The sequence below is a fragment of the Tenebrio molitor genome, chromosome 4 (genome assembly GCF_963966145.1).
Source record: "Tenebrio molitor chromosome 4, icTenMoli1.1, whole genome shotgun sequence".
NCBI lineage: Eukaryota > Metazoa > Arthropoda > Insecta > Coleoptera > Tenebrionidae > Tenebrio > Tenebrio molitor.
The window spans coordinates 11,081,788-11,102,793 of record NC_091049.1 but is presented as its reverse complement, the minus strand read 5'-3'; the positions used below and the strand labels follow the sequence as shown (position 1 = coordinate 11,102,793).

The 21,006-nt window shown below is 35.7% G+C and overlaps 3 long non-coding RNA genes across 3 annotated transcripts; 1 reads left to right on the top strand and 2 right to left on the bottom strand.

Moving 5' to 3' along the window:
• Window positions 1-1,339: 1,339 nt before the first annotated feature.
• LOC138129552 (uncharacterized) lies at window positions 1,340-1,907 on the top strand. Its single transcript, XR_011159252.1, has 2 exons — window positions 1,340-1,554; window positions 1,688-1,907. It is a non-coding gene; the product is annotated as an uncharacterized lncRNA (long non-coding RNA).
• Window positions 1,684-4,748, bottom strand: LOC138129553 (uncharacterized). The gene is made up of 2 exons (XR_011159253.1): window positions 2,563-4,748; window positions 1,684-2,306 (listed from the first exon to the last, which is right to left on the bottom strand). It is a non-coding gene; the product is annotated as an uncharacterized lncRNA (long non-coding RNA).
• An 8,087-nt stretch (window positions 4,749-12,835) lies between these two features.
• On the bottom strand, window positions 12,836-14,094 carry LOC138129287 (uncharacterized). Its single transcript, XR_011159172.1, has 3 exons — window positions 13,504-14,094; window positions 13,033-13,448; window positions 12,836-12,975 (listed from the first exon to the last, which is right to left on the bottom strand). It is a non-coding gene; the product is annotated as an uncharacterized lncRNA (long non-coding RNA).
• Window positions 14,095-21,006: the final 6,912 nt, after the last annotated feature.

Below are 21,006 nucleotides of genomic sequence, written 5' to 3'. Positions count from 1 at the left end.
AATGTCATTATCGCGCGCAACATCAATGCAAGACATATTGACTGGAGAAATAGCTATAATACAAACGGTATAACACTCAACAATTACATTGACAGTCACGCCGTAACAATCAACCACCCAACGACACACACCCACTTCCCCTCCAATAGTAACGATCCCTCAACAATAGACTACTTCTTGCTCAAAAATATAACAAATTACACCCAAGCTATCACTATGCCAGCGCTAAAATCAAACCACAACCCCGTGAAATTTAGCATTGATGATATTCCACGCGAAAATCCTTTACTTCTTACAAACACACTGCCCCTTTCCGACCGAAGATTTTGAACAGGACCGTTCAAAGGGGGGCAGGAATGTACAGGACCGACCTGTACCATTAGTTAAGGTACCTGACCAGGGAAAACCTCACCCCACCACCCTCCCTTAAAAGCGAGACGCATCCCTCAGGAGGAGACAGATATAGCGGAACCAGAAATATAGTGATTTTATGGACTCTCGTCGATAATTTCTTTTACAATTTTGGATCACTTTTGTTACCAACTTGAAGAGAGTTATAAATCTTCTATGACAGATGTTTTTGAGCCCTCTGAAAATGGACCATCGGAGACAAAGGTAGGTAAAGCCCAGTCGCGCGACGAGTGCCAGAAGTTTATTGCCCTGCCATAACTGACCCTCTCAAGTTAATGTACTCCATCCATACTCCATCCCTCATAAAATCACTATATTTCTGGTTCCACTTTACAACAGATACAACAGATCAATCAGACAATTCAAAGTTCAAACAGACATAACCATTTTTTGTACAATCGAATCATTTATACTTTGTTAATGTTATTATTTTGAAGTGATTAAATATTTAAAACCAACAATTTTTTTCCTGCGGTACAACGCCGCAACACACACTAATTGGGAAAACCTTCAACACACGCTCGACAATCAAATAATCATCAACAACAACATTAAAACCTCGGCCGAACAAGACGCGGAAATAAATAAATTTACCCAAGCTTTACTTCACGCAAAAAATTTACACTCCCAAACTGTTAGAACAAAAACACCAAGAACACAAATTCCTCCTGAAATAATTAAACTAACAAAAGACCGCAACAAATACCGTAAACTCCACCAAAGAACCGGACTGCCAGCTTATAAAAATTTAACCCAGAACCTCAACCGAGACATTAAAAACAACAACAATCAATGGGAGACTTTACTCAAAAACGCGTCAACCAAAAATAACTCACTTTGGAAACTAACACGCACGAGAACCAAAAAACGATTGGAAATTCCCCCACTAACAAACAACAATAACGTAGAGGCAATTACCAATACGCCCTATTAGTGCGCGTCATCGCCGCCATTTTTGTTGGGGTTGGTAATGGTCCGGATGCAAACAAACCATAGCATCCATAAGAAAAGCATTGGTGAAATTTTGTATATTTTATTACAGTTGAAATATAGAAATATAAGACTTCTGATTTGTTGAGAGATAAACTTTAGTGTGATTAGTGTGCGATCCAACTGATTTTATGTGAACAAAACTTCGTAAAGGTAAGATTATGAGCATTTAAATTTTTAACCTAACCTCAAAGTGCATAAATGCTTGCATAAATGTAAGTGCAACAAAAATAAAATTTACTATTTTCTAGTTCTACCACAATGTGAAACTACGTACCAACATTAGTGTGTGGGCACCAAATTGTTGGCTTGGACTCAAGGGGGTGAATGATTAGATGCGACCGGGACTCGGAACGAATGAGGTCGAGTAAGGGGAGCGCACGCAACGAAGAAAACAAAGGAAACACTCTTACCCTGACTGCGGAAGAAGTTGAGCATTTTCTTAATGAGCTTTTGCTTAAAAATATTGTTTAACTTTTGTTAGTTTAATAAATTTGTTACAACTTCTTGTGTGGAAGTATCAAGTCTTATTCAAATAATTAACAAAATTGTAACCACAATAACGTAAGGGAGACATGCAATTCTTTTTTTAATTTCCAGTGGATAAGAAGCATTTCATGCGTCAGTTGAGATTGACGACTTTTCCAAAAAAATATTCATTTTTATTAACAGCATTGCGATATTCCTCTGAGAATAAAATATCTTCAATAACAGTGCCTTTAATCAACCAAGGGTCCACATCTCCATGAAACTCCATATTTTTTACATGGCTACTCATGTATTGTATTATAGGCATTTTCCCCTCTTACTAATTATCTGTCATCATCTTTAAATGATGTGGCAATGGCATTAAATTCAATACCTAACATGTTTTGAAGCCATTCTCCTCCTCAACTTTAACAGCTCTACAAAATAAACAACAACATTAGACATTTATTTATACTCCATTTATGGCTGTTTCCAACGACGGATGTTCCTTATTTTTAAACCAAGCTTAAAAACAATTGTTACGATTTCAATAATTATAACCAAGGTTTTAAGCTCTTCTTTATTTTAAACTATAACGGTGTAAACGGCTATTAATTAATTAACAATTCCATTTCGAGATATTATGGAAATAGAAGAGAATAAACATTGTTATTATATGATGGTTACACCCACCTTCGCGGTTAGAATACGACTTTTTTTAGTTTCACAGCTTTACTCGTGCAAAAACTTTTACCAAAACATCCTAAGTGACCACGAAATGCTAATTTAAGTCATTGGCAATCTTATTTTGGTGTATTTAGGTTGTAATAAAATAAACAAAAACGACACAATGCTTTTTAAATGGCTGTAAAATTGTGTTTGCATCCAAGCGAATTCAAGGCCAACAAAAATGGCGGCGATGACGTTTTCACTAATAGCGCGTATACCTAAGCAAAAAGCCGAGAGTTTCGCCGAATACTTTCAAAGCATTCATAACTACAACAACACTAACGACACACAACAGGTCAGAATTGAAAATAAAATTGATACCTTAACTAAACAATTAACCATCATTGACACAGAATACATAAGAAAAACCCTCACAAACCGCCACGAAATCGGAACGATCCTACATTAACTCAAAAACAACAAAGCTGCTGGCGACGACCAAATTGACAATTTATTACTCAAAAACATATCAAGAAAAGCGAAAGTTCAACTAAGCTACATTAAAAACGCAGCACTTAAGCTCAACTATTTTCCCAGTCAATATTATTTGAAAAAATAATACACCGAAGACTAACAAGAATTTTAAACGAGCTCAAAATAAACCAAGAATACCAATTTGGATTTAAAAGCCATCACAGCACCACTCATCAACTAGCTAGGATATCCAACGACATATTAATAAACTTCAACAAAGACAAACACTCCTAGATTTGGAAAAAGCCTTTGATCGCGTCTGGATCAAAGGACTACTATACAAAATGCACCAAGCCGGATTAAATATTAACTTTATAAAACTGATGAGCTCCTATCTAACAAACAGAAGAATTAAGGTCAAAGTTAACAATGAAATATCTAACGAAAAACTAATAAATGCGGGAGTCCCTCAAGGATCGGTACTTGGCCCGACTCTTTTTAATTTGTACATCCACGACATGCCCCAATTTGCAAAAACCAACTTAGCTTTATATGCCGACGACACGGCAATATATGCGCACTCGTTTTTTGCCCAGGCCGCCCTATTACAAAACAGACTTCACTTAAAAATACTATCTACATACTTTGATAAATCGAAATTAAAACTAAACGAAACCACAACTGAAACCATAATTTTTAGCCGAAAACGCACTAACAATAAAATCTTCACTAAATAAATAATAAAAAGGCTATATTCTGACTCGTGATTCGGAAGTCACGTTAAGCAATTGGTCCCGGTCTATTGAATTGGTCATCATGCCCCTCATACATTTGTAAACCAGTCCTAGACTGTGTAGCAAATTTTTTATTTTTTATAATTGTTCCTCAGCATGACTTCACACTCCTTTATTTGGGAACATTTTGACAAGGAGGAGGCTTCCACTGGAGGAGCTTCATGTTTCAGATGCAGGAAAAAATACAATACGAGTGTAAATACTTCAAATTTACGAGGACATTTAAAAAGAGCTCATCAGATAACCCCACCAACTTTGCTTGAAAAAACTCGAGCTGCTAGTAAAAGGGTTGGACACAGTGGTGATGCTGAAACGAGTGATAACGATGATGACACTTTATCTTCACCCTACCAAAAGAAGAGGATGAGGAGACAAACTTTGCGAAAGTGCTTTTCTCATAAAAACTTATGATCAAAGAATTCAATCCAATGTTAAATATCCCCCAATCAGATCGCTTGACATTATGTTAACTTTAACAACGACCCTTTCTACAACCGGGCCTTAAGGTGCGGCAATCATATTGTCAACTTGTCAACCGTTTTGGAGACGTTCATTGGCCATCGCGCAGCTGGGATTTAACGTCGTTAGACTTTTTTTATGGGGAAATGTTATGGACTGTTGTTATTCCAACGATTCACATACTATTGACGCACTTAAGGAAAACATTAATCGAGCTATTCGTGAAATCGAGCCACAAACAATCGACAATGTACTGCAAAATTGGCTTAACAGGATGGGCTACTAAATATTTGAGAATTGTTGTAATTCTGTAGTCAATTGCAGTGTACAACAAGATAAGAAATTAAAATATTTTTGAAACGGGTAGCATTTGTGATTGGTTCTAGCTACACACTGTAAAATCATGTGGAGGACTTTTGTCCATACCAATCTCGCCACACCATTCATATTCTGATGATAAGCGTAATTGCTCCGAGGGGTGAGCTGCGGAATAGCTGGGGCAGGATCTTGCCTTAGTCGGCTAAATTAGTAAGAGCCGTTTGACACGAGACTTATTACGGCACTGAATTCAGTACAATGGTTGCGCATGCTTATTCAGTTTAAAATTTCGTACTGAATACCAGATTGCTATATTATGACATGTAAGTTCGTAAAATAAGTACAGGCGCATGAGCTTTCAATGTCAACAATCTGTCAAGTGTCAATATTACGTAAGTTTGCAGCACCGTAGAAAGTGAAAATACTGAAATATAATACCAATATGGATCAGCGTAGACGACTACTGCTAGCAGCAGCCACGGAAATAATGATGAAATTAATCATGATAGAAAAAAAAGGAATGCAAAAAAGCACCCGAAAAAAGTTTGGGTACGAAATTGGCTAAACCGACGGTTACAAGGCAAAGGAATATTAACAATGGTAAACGAAGAATTATTAATTGAAGACCCATCTGCCTATAAAACATTTTTGCGTGTGGACCATTATTCGTTTGCAAAATTATTGAACAAGGTAGAAGTTGCATTGACGAAGCAAGATACCGTCATGTGAGAAAGCATTTCAGTGCGATCTAGGTAACAATTTGATATAACAATAGTATATAAGTAACGTAAATACCTATATAACGTACGTTTTATAAAATATGATATACAAGGTGTATTTTTAAAATGTGCCGAAATTTTAACTACGAGGTTGTTTGACAACGTAGAAGACTAAAAGCAATTAAAAAAAATTGTAGCTCAAAAAATAAATGTCATTTTATTTTTTGACAGAATTTTTTCCGAGTTCTACATGAAGCCAGTAGCTCGTGATTAAAATATCTGCACAACTTTCAAAATCACCCTGTATACATGTACCTGCGCAGATTTTTCCATGAAACCAACAATATATAAACATATTCATTTCATTGCATTAAAATTTACAAAAAGGGGACTCTAATAATTGTGAACTATTTAGATAACAACGAAAACCAGTATGTTGTAACAGACACATCAGAAAATAGCAATAATTTAAAAGCTAGGTTAGCATCCAAAATATCTGAATCTACTTTTAAATTGCAGACTGTAGACTTGGATTCATCGAATTCTGATGTTATGTTACAAATACATTCCCATTTAAATATCATAACAATCTAATAAATCCACCAAACAGTAAAGTTAAGACAGACCAAATTTGTACCCCTATTGAAGGTAGTAATAATGAACCGGCAAATAAAATATATCCAAACAGTTAACATTTTATTCTACCAAAAAAAAAAGGAAGCAAACCGACGATGTAACGAAAAATCCTAATCTCTTCTCTGTTATAAGACTTATAAGGAGTCGCAGATCTGTGCCAGATGCTCGAGAGTTTAGATCTGTACTGCGATTAGTGTGCCTGTCACAATTTGAATGCAGCATTAAGCATGGCAGCTATGGAATTTCGGACCATACACATCTTGTTCGTTACTGTCAATCAATAAGTGACATACCACCAGTCATAGAGGAAGAGAGTAACGACGAAAATATAGATTCCTATCTCTCTGATATAGTGAATGATCCGATAAATAGACAAACACACTGTGCAAGCTAAATTGTATAATTTTTTAGGCGCCTTACTTTTTACGCTAAAGCAGAATCACAAGCTTTGCGATACATGCTGGTGTTCTGTTCTAGACACTACTGGTGAACCAAACAAAGTACGACATTTTACTGAATTACGAGAATTCAAAGAAAATGCGCATTTGTGTTATGCTAGCCAAAATTTGTCATTCCGATATAATTGGCCACAACTTTTAAATAATAAGATGACCAAAGACATGTTTACGCGACATGTGCTTCAAGAACCAAGTAAGGTTCCAAATGAAATCCCATCTTGCCATGGAGTTCTACAAAAATTACTTAAAATGTTCGTAAACAGCTTATTTTTCTCTACGTGAAGTCAATAGGCAATATAAAAACATTTTAAAAACTTCATTAGACAATCGCGATGAGAAAATCTGTCGGGAAAAAAAATGTTAATATTTAGGTTTGTAAACTTATTTGTCTTATAAGACATTTGTATAATAATGCAAATGAAAAGTGGTTTTTTGCAACTTAAGTCTTATATGTCTAATGGGGGCCACACACATAGAGGGAAGAGACAAGACTTGAATGCACACGCCACGGGGTACAGTTAAAACTCCGTGTGTGTGGAGAAGAATGTGGCACGCGCATTCAAGTCAGTTGGAATCAAGACTGTCTTGATTTTTGGCGTGCACATTCAAACCCGCGCGGGGATAACTCACTGTGTGTGGCGACAAGTCTCTGCATGCTTCGGTTAAAATTCAGTGGCAGCCGTATTTTGTCTGATTTACGAAATATGTCTCGTGAATACAATAAAGGGGCACGCCACTGTTATCAGACAAATTTCCTTTTTGGCCACCATCACAATGAACGTTTGCTGCACAACTGACGGGGAAGCAGTAGTGTGTGTGTACTCACAGAGAGTACGGGTTTAACTTAGGACAAGCGTGTACACTTTTAACTGCACATTCTTCCCTCTGTGTGTGTGGCCGGCTTAAAGTAGACTCAGGTTGCATAAATCCACTTATCATTTGCAACAACAACCAATGTGTTCCCTAAATACAGAATTTTTATTTTATATTATTGATTTATTTGTTTCTCTGATGGAACAACTACCTTTTTATACGATTAGTATTTTTTTATACGATAGTATTATAGTATAAATAAAAAAAAAATGTTCGACTGGCAGCGCAAACAATAAGTAGTGGTCTAGCTGATGCAATTGATTTCTTGCGGAAAAGTGGCCATCCCGATTTTATTGGAAGTGAAGCTACTACTGAGTTCATTCGTATATTTGATATGATCTCCCTATCAAAGAGGTTACAAACCTCCATTATATTTGAACAATATGAATTATTGTGTAAATATTTTAGCAGAGATGCAACATAATAGAAAAACATAGTTTTAAAAATTTGGCAGTGGAATTTTTAACCAGGGTTGAAAAATCCATTGCGTTATTTTTTAACGTATAAGTGTTCACTGTTCCAAGGTCACTTGGAATTGTTTTTTTCGTGTATTAGAGCTCGTGGAGGATGGAATGATAATCCCAATTGATAAATCCGATGGTCTCTTCGGAAATTATTATTCAGAAACACTGTGCAACCAAGCATAAGTGCTAACTGTACAAATAATGATCAGGATTCAATACCCTTTGGGGCTTCTAAAGAAAGCATTACAGAGTTTGCACTTTCAACATTCTGAAAGTCAAATTGACAATGACATCACCAGTTTCATGGATGTCATAGATAATTTGATACTCTCCCCAATTAAAGAGAATACTACTGTCTATCATATTTCAGTACAGATTTTAAAAAAGATGTTAGCTAAAAATTCATGTTGCCATTGTTACTCCATTGTAATGACCTCTAAAGAGACAATTTCAGGTGAACATAGTTATAAACATTTTACAAAATTTGTTTCTAACGGAAAATTATATTTTCCGTCTAAAGCAGTTTTCGAAATCGTGAAATATACAGAGAAAGCCTTCAGAGCCGAAGTTATTTTGGGACACACGTAAATACCTTTATTTAAAAAAAGAATTATGAATTTAGTTCAATAACAATTTATACCGGAAATCAAACAGTGGTGTCTCATTTTCTCACTGCAGTGTCAGCCTTCCAGCTACCCCCTATACTTCATTGGTCGTGGTTGACCATAAGAAACGATTTCTATTTACTTGCGCAAGTAGCCTCCCCCACCACCGTGTTCGACCACAGGAAAGGCCGAATGACCACATGTAGACAGGGTGGTTTAGTCAAGTTCACAAATACGTTTTAGTTGGTGCCGTGTTTTAAAAACGTCTTGTTGGAGTGTAGCGACAACATTAAAGTTTGTGGAAGAATATCTAGAAAGACAATGCCTCTGGGATACAGGGCTGTCATTTACAAAAATAAACAAGTCCGGGACGCGGCGTACAAGGAAATGGAGGAGGTGATGGGAATCGAAGAATTCGGAGTACCTGAGATTAAAAATAAAATACGAGCGTTGAGATCTACAAATTCTCAAGAAAAAAAAATAAGAGAACTCCATAAAGTCAGGAACTAGATCTGATAATATCTATGTCCCCTGTGTGAAATGGTTCAAGGAAATAGATGGATTTCTACGAAATATGGAGGACAATAAAAGGCCTGCACAGGACAGTTTCAATATTTAAGTATAAGTACTTTTAAGTATATTTATTAATTATATAAAGTACAATTATAATTATTTATATTACTTATATTAAGTACAATCAAAAAATCATCCATGTCTGCCATGGGACAGCGCCTTCACTCATAAAGTACTGGCAGATTCGATCTCGTAGTTCTCTTGCAAATTTTGAATAATGATTACTTCCTAATGTTGTTGTTGGCGACAAAGGTGTATTATTAGTCTCATTTCTCCAAGAACCTATCCTAATCAGACCGCTTTCTATATCTTCTTCATCAAACGATCCACTTGGTGTGGAAGTGTTACGAGGAGTCATTCGCAAATAGTTGTGTATTGCACAACACGTCTTAATAATTTTATCAGCTGTTTCCGGTCAGCATGAAATAGGCTTTGCGAAATCTGCTAACCAGAATTCCGAAAGCATTTTCTACTATTCTCCTTCCCCGAGAAAGGCGTGAGAATTTTCTGCTCTTTTGAAAGTGGAACTTTTGAATACAGTTTCATGAAATATGTTTTCAGTGGGAATGCATCATCTCCTACAAGGAAACCATTCTTTGTGGGACTCGGGCACCCAAAATATACAAAGAAATGGACAAAATTTGTATGGCTACGTTTTTTTCTTTCTATTTTAGGTACGACGCGAGGAAGCAGTTGATGAACAACAAGGGGAAAATCAACAAGAGGTATTTACTCCAACAAACGGTAACCCCAAGGTACCCCCACCAAAAAGAAGTAGAATGTCAAAATTGAAACAGGTTACGACAGTGGTTAACGAATTAAAAAAGTTAAGGGAAACCGTGACACAGGAACCTGCCAACGAGCACCAATATCGAGGTTTTGGTCGTCCGATTTCCGCCATAAAAGCACAAGACAGCATACAGTCTATTCTGACAAGCTTTAAACTGCAAGACCTCCAAAATATTCAACACATTTCTTCAGATACCCGCAATACTACCCCATCTTCAATCTCTAGTGTGACATCCCCTGGATACTCATATTCTGCGAGTTGTGGCGATGAACCGATACATGTAAAATATGTAGATACAGAATCACTGGACACTGACATTTCTTTTACCAACACGTAATCAGCTTTTGTTCATCAATTACTTTTTCCCAATAAAAATGTAAAAAAAATATATATATATTTTTACATCGAGAGGTATTTTTGTCTACGGAAAGACTTGCACCTGTTGAAGAAATAGAAGCTATACTTTCAACGTCAATTAGTGTCCAAAGTTCGTCGTTACCTCCAAAGGACAGTGAGCCAACAATAATCACGTCAAGAAAACATAAAGTGAAATCTACCATCCTTAATTGCAACAAAATTATTGAAGAAATGCGGCAAGATCGGAAGGAATATTACAAAGCACGACTTAGAATTGAACAAGAGCTGCGGTCGTATCTTTTCACTCATTTGACTCTATACGCTCTAATGTCGTTCGGATATGCGCATAAGAGCGTAAAGAATTAACTCTGAAACGTTCGGCTACGGTAGGAGCGGAGCGTTTAGAACGCACTCCACAAGCACCAGCTTTTTTAGGTAGGTAGGTATAGCGGGCATGCGCATTAATCATATTTTGAACCTTCACGACGGTTTTGTGGAAGTGACACTTCTGTTTGATTGTTGTTGAGTTGTTGTGTTGTCACTTTAATAGTTTAATCTTGAAGTCCACGATGAATTGTAAAAGTGATAAATAAAACAATGTATATATGCATAGAAATGACAGAAACACAATTATTGTTGAAGGAAAAGGACAGTGAGTAATGATCACAGTTGTTTGAACTAATTACGTTGTTGATCTTGTTTTTAGCTGATAATTTGATATGGGTGCCTTTAATGGACGAAATAAAACAACTGTTTGGCATTTCTGCGGCATCCACCTTGAACAATGCAGAAGAAGAAATTGAGTCTGACGAGGTCGAATCCGAGTCGTCAATAGTGTCAAATCATGGTGGCACGGATGATAAAATTTGGATCACCGACAATACTCTTTACCTCATTCACTTAGTAGAAGAATATCTGGAGGAGTTTAAAAGACAAATTAAGAAAAATATTTGGCTAAAAGTGGCTGCTAAATGTACCAGTCATTTAAAAAAAAAACAGTATCTGCTCAACAAGTAGAATCGAAATGGAAGTCATTGAAGCGAACCTACAAAAGTATTTTGTTTCTTAACAAAAGAACTGGCAAACACCGACGTCGTTGGGAATTTTATGACGCAATGCACAATTCCATGCATCAAAGGCCCGAAATCCAACCAACAGCAACTTGCAGCAGCAATGAAGGTCTGGTCACGAGTCCACATGTTTTTAAATGACTTGAGGAACAAACTGCAGCCAGGGGTGATCGCCACAAAATGTTCTCACCTTAGCCTTCGAGAAGAAACGACAGTAGCAGGAAGGGCAGATTTGCAACTCCAAACATACAACCCAGGTTAGTGTTATGTTTGATGAACATACGCTCAGGAACGAAAATATTGTTTTTATATTTTGATTTAGGGCCGATTTCACCAACGCCAGTTAAAGTTAAGTGTAGGTAAAAACGCTTTATTACCGTCAAACGGGGTGAAGCAGATCATATGGGGTGAAGAGAATCGAATGCGCCATTTTTCATTTCTTCGCACACAGTACCTAAGGGCATGTCCAACTAGGGCAAACAGCTGTGGCATGACAGTCAGTGATCATTCGTCATCCACTTGCTGGTATGAACACGTCAGATTGCTGGGTAAGTACTCAGTAACTGATCTCATTTCGTCTCTTGCAGACATAGATTCGCAAGAATTGGAACTAGACGATGTTGAAGAATCCGTAGATTGTGCTTCGGACCAAATCTCGCAAGAAGTAATATATGACGAAAATGAAGCAGGACCATCAAATCGAGAGAATCCTTCGCCCACAATTGAGACTAATTTTCAACTTGGTGACTTTGTCATCGTTAAATTTGCAACGAATAAGAATGATAGATTTTTCATTGCTAGAATAGATGGAAAGAATGAGTCAGACAGTGATTTCACGGTCATTGCTCTGAGAAAGAAACAGTGTCAAAAGCAACTATACTTTGTCTATCCAAATATAGAAGACATCTCGAATGTTCCGCGACAAAATATTGTCAAAATTGTGAAAGGGAAAGCTGACCAGAGAGGTCGCTTCATTTTCACTGACATTTCAGGACCAGTCCTAATAGTAAGAGGCTTACATGGAAACTGGAAGCAACCACTGACATACCACTTTGTGAATTCCCCATGCAAAGGAAATTTGTTAAAAGACATTTAAATGCTATTGGGTTGAAAGTTTGGCATGTTGTTTGTGATTTGGGATCAAACAATAATAAATGCGACTGCTGAGCATTCAGAAAATTATATATTGATATTCCCCTCCTGAAAGCACTTCAAAATACATATTCTACTTTTGCATATACTAATTTTTGTAGACAAACGTGCTTCTTGGGAACCCATAAAAAGTTTGTATAATAACGATAAAATGTATAACAAGACGAGAGTCTCAAAGCTAACAGATTCTCACATTTTTCCCAACAATTTCGAAAAAATGAAAGGCAAGTATGCTGCGCAGATGTTGAGAGCGACTGTAGCTGCAGCTATGTCTCTGTCGATAAGATTTAGATTTCTCCCAGCAAGCGCATCAGGAACAACTGAATTCCTAGAGAGGATTGACAAGTTATTTGTAACAAGTACAGAGTGATCAACAAGAATCCAAATCAAGAGTGCTACCTCATCTTTTGTTTTATCGAAACATATGTCGTAGACTTATCAGACACTTTTATATACTGGCTGTGCACACTCGTTTCGTTGGTTGCCTACCTCTCAAAAATCTATTATTAATGACTTTTATAAATTTTTTATAATTCATGAATAACGAATTTAAAAGAAAGTTATTATTAATTATTATTCATTATTGATTAAGGAAAAAACACACAGTTACATAAAATTCCTTCATAAGGCACGTAATCTTTGGTTACAAAATTTTAAAAATAATTATTTTTCATAATTCTTTGTTTTGTTGTTTTCTGTAAGAAAAGTGCTAAAGTTATTATTCTCTCATTTTTGGTTAATTGAGAACTTACTCGTATCTTTTCTACCAGTTTAAAACATTTAAATTACTCCAAGGTCAAAAAATAATTTTTCACAAAAACTGCTCGAAATGTTCTGCATTGTGGTCCAGACAGAGTCAAACTTGCCTCTCATATTTTCCAAAAACACTTATGAAGCTGTCAGGTGAAATGGATTGCCAAAATTCATTTATGATGAAAATTTGTTTAAGGTAATGTGTGGGTTTTATTTCTTGCAACACACAAGGGAAACAAATTAATATTCTTCAAAATTTTTGCAATAACTGCCATAACTCAATTTAATTTGCTGTCTTAAACGCCTTATGGAAGTTGAGGGATGTTCCTTGATAATTTGTCGAACATTTTGCATCATTGCTAAAATTTGAACTAAGGACTGACCTGACTTCTCCTTAATGATGGATTATGATTCACTAAAATTAGGCACTATAATTTTAAGACATTGATAAACTTGTTGATAACCAATACCATCAGTTTCGGACATCTGGCTTGAAATTCTTCAGTGTAAGGGGGTACAAAGTAAGGCCAGTCTTCACTTTCATGTTTCACCCTCTTTCGAAAATAATCTAATAAAAATGCCTTCTCTTTAATGGTAAAACCCATTTTACAACTTATTCTGGGATAATTATTGCTTACAATTTCAATAAACGTCTGTAAACTTTGCGGAAATCGAAGATTTGTTTTCTAGGTTAAATCACTTAAATTGTCAACAAGAACAACCTTGAATTTTGAAATGTGACATTTCAACGAAACATCTCCGTACCAGTGGCGTCGCGTTTGGCAATAAAGCTGGTAATTTACCAATTCTTACAAATGTAAAATATTGCTTTTGTTTATTTTATAAATTACCTCCATTATCAGATAATAATAATACAATGCACAATTATAATTCCAACGTCTAAAATTCATGAGGTATGATTTATTATAAAATAGCGTTTGAGACCACAAATTGTCTACGGCCATGCTTTGAACGCTTATTTGCGTATGATTCTGCTACGACGTGACCGATAATTTGCAACGCCTGCTCTGATTTGGATTCTTGTTGATCACTCTGTATAATAGAGCGTTTAAAGGGCTGGACTATCAAATGGACTTTTTAAAGGAGTGTTATCAATTTTTTGACAACGTTGAAGTAATGAATCATCAAAAGCGAGATATTACTAGTTAGTAATATCAAGTGCCTTAAAGGTTGGAAAATATCAATTACTGAATTGATAGAGTTATGGGATATTCTCAAGGAAGCTGGTTACCAGTATGTGTTCACTAGAAGACTGAATCAAGATTGTCTGGACAATCTGTTTGGATCAATTCGGCAAAAAAGTGGCAGTAACTTCAATCCCAACCCGATACATTTTTTAGAAGTTTTCAAAACATTGTTCAGCATAAAAATATTAAATTCTGAAACTGAAAATTGTCCGGAGGATCATGACCAGGTGTTGTTGAGAATTTCAGATTCCTACATGAAAGCACTATCACACAAGAACCAGTTACTGACCGTGACTATCAAAATTGTGATGTTTTACAAAAAAAATCTGCTTTTTTAAAGCATATGAAAATGCATCCGGACATTTCGCCGCAACAGTTTCGCCGCGGTCGTTTCGCCAAACTTACAAATGCCTGATGACAATTTTGTATTTTTCTTTGCCATGTTGGAATGAACTTTCCAAAACTCTTTTGAAGAACTTGTACTGAAAGGAACTATTAACATTGTATAACACTGTAGCATTTAAGCGCCCCTGTAAAAATTTTCCATACTATGTTATTAAATTGTATACTAGAATTTGATTATTCTATACACTTAAATAATACAAATTTTAAAATACCTAATAGAAATAGGAACACGTTTCGCCGCCAGCGGTTTTCCCACCATTTCAATCTTATCCCATGATCGACAGAGCTGTCATGATATATTCAACATTTACAGAGTACGCAACCCACATACCTCGAAACTTGAACTTTGTTTTTTTGCATATAGCCATGAAAGTATAGTCCATGATACCCCAAGTCAGTAGAATGAAAGCATATATTTTTAATTATAAAATTTATGTGCATGATAATATGTTATGCATAATATACAAGCTGATTTTAAAAAAACGCCCACGCTATAACTTTGCTCTTGATGACTCAAATGAAAAAACTTATACAGGAAACGAAATTGCTCTAAAAACACTACAAACCTGAGTGAGCATATAATTATTATACCATCTACCCATTTATGGACAATGGGTAACCTTTATTTTTCAAATGGTAACCTATAATTTTTTTTTTCTGATTGAATAATACATATGCGGTGCCATTTGAAAAAAAATAAGTCTGACATTTTTAGTTTGTTGAACTAAATGTTTAAAAAACCGTAGCAGGCATATGCGACTGAACAGGTTGTTGAGGAAACACTCAATTCGAGATTCTGGTAAAAAAGCGTCACAGATCAAAAACGATGGCATATAAGTAAAAACGACCTTTATAGATTTGCTTCATAATTTAGCATAGAATCCAAAAATGAAATTAAATTGAGTAGGTTCCATTAAAAAAAAAAAACATAACTTTAGTGTTTTTATAATACTGGGACATTAATTGTTCATCGTCCTGATGATGCCAACTTGGTTGGATGAAACGCGTCGACAAAATTCGACAAATTTTTGGTGTAAATATTGACAGCGATTCTTAGCCTTCAGTGAAAGAGGCGTTGGTATTTATAATAGTAGGTGTAAACTGCAGATGGAAGATCCCATGAAATTGCTACGAAATGCTTTGAGCGATTGGGGTGCATTTTGGACGATCAAAATAGGATGATTTTATGGCGATATTTGAAAGATTTAGTTGAATTGCAAGAAAGCCAAAAAGTGCATCTTGCCACAAAAATTAGAAGACATATTGATTATCAAAATGAGAAAATGAAGGTTAAATTGGCGATACAATTGTTTAGTTCAGGTCTGGCTGATCCTTAAATTATTGCGATGAAGCTTTGACTCTTCCAAAATTTCATCGATCAAGTGCAACTTCCAATTTTTGCCGTACTTTAGACAAACTGTTTGATGTACTCAACACTAGAAATTCGTTAAGTAAGACTCAGTTCCGAAGACCGTTATCAGAGAAAAATGATTTGCCTATTAAAAATTTCTCTGAAGAAGCCAAATCATATATTTTGTCATTAAAAAAATTAGAAGGGGAAGAATTAGTTTGTGGCAGACGCAAGAAAGGTTTTCTTGGGTTGATAATCAATATATTATCAATTCAAGGAATTGTTGAAAAATACATAATTGAGAAAAAAGATTTTCCATGCTTACTGTCCTACAAACTGAGGCAGAGGGGGATTAAATAATAACCCAACAGCAATTTGAAGCAGCCTACAAGAGACTGTTAGTTCATGCAAAAATTACTTCAAAATTATCTACCAATTGCCTACCACAAGATGACATATTAAATTTTCTTCCAGCCATAAGTCAAATTTGTTCATAGATCAAAATGTGGACAGCTTGGGAATGACTAAAGAATCTGATTTTGAATGATAATATTACAGACACGGACACGGACAAAATTAACGCATGCAGTTTTTCTTGTCAAGTTGTTTATGGTGAATTGTCGCGGGTGTATTTGTTTTGGAAGTTAGAACGCTCAAATCTGTTTTTTAGAAGTGAATAGCACAAATGTACAATTTATGCCGAAATCTGATAGTGTGCTTTGGTGGTTTATGACGACTGTCTTTTGTTTTATACCATCAGAAAGACATTTCTACTGTATTGTATGTTATTGTGTGTGTTTTTTGTAATTAAAATGCCTAATTTAAATGAATTGACGGCTGTTAAAGTTGTTACTTTAGCAAAGAAATTGCACAAATGTTGCTAGTTCACCAATCTACATCATCTCGTATAGTAAAACGATACGAAGAAACTGGGTAATACAGAAGACGATCTGGACAAGGACGTACTCGTAAAAAGTGTACAATTCAATGGGATGATCGCTATTTGCAGTTGCAATTCAATCTTTGCGCAATCGCATATTTACAGCTCCTCAACTAAAAAATTAACTACCGAATGCAAGACAAGTGAATGCAAGTGCAAACACGGTAAGACGGAGGCTGAAGGAAGTAGGTTTTGTTGACGCCTATTGAGAGAGGGGGGTAACCACCCTCATCGCTCACCCCCATCTCACCCCCGACTTGTAACTTGCAAGCAGTCGCTTGAGTCGCTTATAATAAGACAGTCCAAAATAAACGTCTGCATCCAAAATAGTTGCATTATTACTGGTCCTTCGAAATAACGCCACATTTTGGTCCTACCGAGTCGGATCAAGAATCAGCAAATAAATCGTGATTATCCGTGTATAATCAAAACTTCGACCTCAATTCAAAAATCATCCGTGTGTGATTTCACGAATCCACGTGATCGAAGAAACCGATCGATCAAGGCGACATCATCGAAATCAATCAAGGCGACTCCATCAGTTTTACCAATAGAGGGTCCACATCCGAACAGCAAGACAACGCAAAGGTCAGTCCTATTTTCCCTTATCATACATCTTTATCCTTTAATGCAAGCTTCAGCATATCGGCGTCGGTAGTCTCATTAGTCATTAAAAACCCAAGAGCTCCTGCCAAAGTCTTGTAGCTTCTCACACATCATAAAGTCACCCGGTTACAGTTTGCACAAACTGGTGCAGATTGGGATGAACATCAATGGAGAAATGTTCTATTATGAGATGAGACAAGAATTCAATTGTGGAAGCCAGATGGACGTGATCGAGTGTACCGAAGATGTGGGGAGCGATATGCTCAATACAATCTTATCAAAACCGTTGGTTTTGGTGGAGGTTCATTTAATATAAATATTAAATATTATAAAACTAAAGTTTACGTAATTCAAGAAAATCGGAAGTTGTGTGACTGTAAATTGATTTGTTCTGAATGTGGAATTTGCATTCACCGATATCCTTGCTCTTGTCTAGATCATCCATTTGGTGGCACAAACAGACGAACAAAGAAACAATTACATGAATGAGGGTGTGGGTATGTAATTAGATTATGGTAATTTTATGTCGAATTTTAATTCTATATTATAAATTAAAAAGAAGAAAAATTATATTAATTTATACATACTTCTAATAAATGATTATTTCCAACGAAGGGTATAAAATTTAAATGTATGTAATTGTTTTTAGACTGAATTTTTGAATTGTTTCTGTTTGAATTTTTACATCTACTTAAATAAAATAACTTGTTGGGAGGTAGGTTTTTTACTTTTTTAATTGAAAAATAACAACCAATAGCAAATTAATGAAGGTTTCGCAATGCATTCAACTGCTCTTCTCTAATTTCTATGTCTAACATGAACGCTTTTTTCTTGAGTTCAAATATTTCTGCATCCCTTTTCTTCTTCACTTCTATCTCATCCAACTGGGCATTTACATAGCACAATTAATATCGAGCAATTTCTGCTTTCATAGTTCCTAGTTTTTCAAATTTTAAGGCAACGCTCTCGGTTGCAGAGCTTGCTGCAGGCCTGCGCCGACGCGACACTGGAAACGCCTACCGTCTTTTAACCATCAGGCTTACCAACTTTCGTTTACACATGGTTAGTTAACTATTACCAGTCTGACGTTCGGTGCATCTTTTCCAATTTTAACTAGTGGTTAAAGTTAATGAAGAGTTAACTAACTGCTTTTTTAACTATAAGCGGTGCTAATGGGTGTTTGTTATTTTTGTTGCTATTAAGAAGAAGACAAAAAGGTTGTAAACCAAACGAGACGTTGGTGGGTTAGGCCTATAAATGGAGATAAGCAGAACAAAGGAGAGTCTAGAAAATTATCCCTGGAAATGAAATTGCACGATGTAGAATGGTTCTTGTGCTAAGCCAGAATAATTTGACAATTTATTGACAATAGTGGGACCCCAGTTGAGGAAAAGAAGTTTAAAAGAGCACCTTTAAGTCCAGCTCAGCGGCTAGCAATGACAATGAGGTGAATGTAATGAGACAAATTATTTAATAGGAGAACATTCTACCAATACGTACTTTTGTAGGTTTTTAGCTACCGGAGGTAGTTATTTTTCGATTGCAAACAGCTATCTCGTTGGGAAATCAACTGTTTGTGTGGTTATACAGGAGGTTTTATCAGTATTATGGGATACTTTGTCTTCAACTATCTTGCAAGAACCAACCGAAGCAGCATTGAAAAAAACTGCTGATGACTGGAAAATTTGGAATATGCGGCATTGTGTTGGTGGCATTGACGGGAAACATGTAAGAGTGGTAGTACCTGCAAAAAGTGGCTCCATGTACTTCAACTACAAGGGCTACTTTAACATTTAGCATTATCATTTTAGCATCAAGTAAATTACGTTGTTTTCGAATCTTATTTATAAAATAATTGTATTGCCAACTTTGGTCATAACAATCCCCAAATTAAAAATATTTTTATTTTCAGCAGGTGGTGGAAATTTATAATTTCCACAAATAAGGTATTTAAGGTGTTGCAATAATTATTATTATTGATAAATGAATTTTCATAGGTTCCCCAACAATGCACCAATTCAAAAATTGTGGGTGGAATTTTTAACAAAGCAAACTGGGATCATCATCAATCTAACCAAGCATTCTGTTTTGTGCTCGTTACATTTTACTGATGATTATTTTGACAAAACTTCGATTGCCAAAGTGATATTAAAGAAAGACGCTGTACCGACTGTATCATTTGGCTATTATGAAAGGGTAGGAATACAACTTTCTACTAGTATTACCTAGTAATAAGTGTAACTTTTCATTACAGATTCAATCATCGGAAACTACAAGTTCCACTTTCAGCAAGCTAACATCTCAAGTTTAACCAGTTGTGAGGTATACAATGATGGCTTCCACGAAGTTTTATTACAAAAGAAGATGAAGTGTATGAAACATAAATGTCTCCGGCAGAAGATAATTAAGAAATTAATCAAAAAACAGGAAAAGTCAGCAACCCAAGTGTCTGTCATAAACAACAAAACAGCATTGGAATTGAGGGGAAGTTTTGACAAAAATCAAGATTTACTTGAAAGACTATGCCTGAAGAAAAATGGACACCACTACCTCGTAAATATGATGAAAATGTAAGAAAATTTTCTGTGACACTTCACTATTATTCTCCTCGAGCATATAAATATGTGAGGAAGCATTTTGATAATTGTTTACCTCACATTCGAACTTTGGCGTCTTGGTATTGCACTACATATTCTAACATTGAGATCAGAGTTGCTAAGAGAAACATCTGACAAAACGATAGTGTGCCCCTTAATTTTCGTTGAAATGACTATAAGAAAATATATTGAATGGGATGGACAACGATATCATGGTTTGTTGATATAGGTGCAACAATAGATTTTGGGAGTAACATCGAAGCCAAGGAAGTTTTAGTTTTTATGTTGGTGGCTATTAATGACACTTGGAAAGTTCCTGTCGCCTATTTTATGATCAATAGTTCAAAGTGAGTAGAAAGCCTCCTTGGTAACACAGTGCCTTGCACTAATTAAAGAATGTAATGTAGTGGTAACAAATGTTACTTTTGATGGTTGTCCTGCCAATTTTAGTATGGCGAGTGCACTAAGTTGCAATCTTTCCATCCATAATTTGGATCCGTGTTTTGGAGTTGCGAAAACAAGTAAACTAGGCAAAAATGAATAGGGAATTCCACAATTTTTCTTGGAAAGCAAAATAATTGCTCCAATCCTCCCACATATTCTTAAACACTAGATAAATTTAAAATATTACACGTAGTTGAAACATTACATTTAATGTGTATATACAGGTGTCCCCAAAAAAGAAGACGAGTCCATAACTCCGTCATTTATCGGAAGATTTTAATTATCTGTACACCAAATTAAATGGTTGTTAATAGGCTACAAAATGGCCTAATAAATTCAAGTATAGCCCCATGGGCTTCAAGGGTAAACTATCAAAATATTTTTTTTCAAATGGGATTACATATTTTTTTTAGTAATTCTGA